We start from the raw sequence: 1,843 nt of genomic DNA, 5'->3' as shown, positions 1-1,843 counted from the left end.
GGATAAACTTAAGTTGGAAAAGTCAATCGGATGTTGACTTATGTGTAAACGGTCTCGGATCCGAATTTTGATGATTCTGTTAGCTCCGTTAGGTGATTTTGGACTTAGGAGCACGTTCAGAATGTGATTTGGAGGTCCGTAGTAGAATTAGGCTTGAATTGGCGAAAGTTGGAAATTTGGCGATTTTGGTCGGTAGTGAAAAATTTGATATCGGGGTCGAAATGGAATTCCGGAAGTTGGAGTAGGTTTGTAGTGTCATTTTTAATGTGTGTGCAAAATTTGAGGTCATTCGGATGTGGTTTGGTAGGTTTCGGCGTCGTTTGCGGAATTTGGAAGTTTAGAAGTTCTTAGGCTTGAATCCGAGGGTAATTTGGCATTTTGATGTTGTTTTGAGTGTTTCAAAGGTTTGACTAAGTTCGTATGTTGATATATGACTTGTTGGTATGGTTGGTTGAGGTCCCGAGGGGTCGGGTGTGTTTCGGGTGGTTAACAGATCAATTATTGGTGTTGGGAGATAGCTGGTTTGCTGGTTTCTAAAGTTGCTGGTGTTATCCGCACCTGCGGAAGGGGAGCCGCAGGTGCGAGGTCGCAGGAGCGCATGGGAGTTTGCAGGTGTGGACAATATTGAGGTAGGCTGGGTCCGCAGGTGTAGGTGCCCGCAGAAGCGGAAGTGAGGAGGTCAGGTAGTGGCCGCAGGTGCGAGGTCTTTTCCGCACCTACGTGGTCGCAGATGCGGATATGGAACGCAAGAGCGAAGTTGGGGGTTTTAATGATTTTTCGCAGGTGCGGAGGTTCTTGCGCAGATGCGGCACCGCAAGTGCGCATATTTAGCCGCAGGTGTGAAAGACCTGGGTAGAAACTATTAATAGAACACTTCGCGAATTTTGGGTCATTTCCGCCATTTTCAAGTCGGGTTTTGGAGCTTATGGAGTGATTTTGAAGGGAGATTCAAGGGTTTTCAGTGAGGTAAGTTGCTTGGGCTCTAATACTCCTATCTATGGTATTTTCCATTGTGTTATCATCTAATTAGTGGAATTTAGGGGGTGAAAATAGGGGGTTAGGGCTTGGGATTTTGGAGAGTTTAATTTAAGGATTTGAGGGACCAAATGATGTCGGATTTTGATAAATTTTTTATGTATGGACTCGTGAGTGAATGGGCTTTCTAGTTTTGTAAATTTTGTCGGTTTCCAGACGTGGGCCCGGGGGCCGGGTTTGAACCAATTTCGGGTTCCTAGTCTAATTTGGTAGTTTTTCTTGTGGAATTCATTCCTTTAGCGTATATTGATGGTATTGTACTGGTTGTGAATAGATTCGGAGCATTTGGAGGCCGAATCGAGGGGCAAGAGCATAGCGGAATAGAGATTTGCTAGGTTTGAGGTATGTAACGGTCTTAAATCTGGTCTTGAGGGCATGAAACCCCGAGAAATTCATATGATGTTGATATTTAGAGGTGACGCACACGTTGGGTGACGGGCGTGTGAGCATGCACCGAGTGGGATTGAGACTTGGTCCGTCCCGGTAGACTGTAAAGTCAAATACACCTTTGTTATTACCTGTTCACTCTTGTTTTCTAGTTATTGACTGTCTTACATGTTAGAAACCATGCTTAGGTTATATGGAAACCCTGTTGTGACCCGTAGTGGTCGTGAACCTGTTGTATTGACTGTTAAATTATTGTCTCGTACTCAGTCATTGTTTGCTTATGCATTTTGTCCTAGCTCTCTCCCATGATTTGATTTGTACTTGTTATAGTCTTTGTTTTGGCTGTTGTTGTGATAATTGTGAGGCTAGAAAGGCTAGTGATTGATATAGGGCCTAAGTGCCGGGTTGAGAGTTGTGTGAC

The sequence above is a fragment of the Nicotiana tomentosiformis genome, chromosome 3 (genome assembly GCF_000390325.3).
Source record: "Nicotiana tomentosiformis chromosome 3, ASM39032v3, whole genome shotgun sequence".
In the NCBI taxonomy this organism is placed as follows: domain Eukaryota; kingdom Viridiplantae; phylum Streptophyta; class Magnoliopsida; order Solanales; family Solanaceae; genus Nicotiana; species Nicotiana tomentosiformis.
This window is presented reverse-complemented; position numbering follows the sequence as displayed.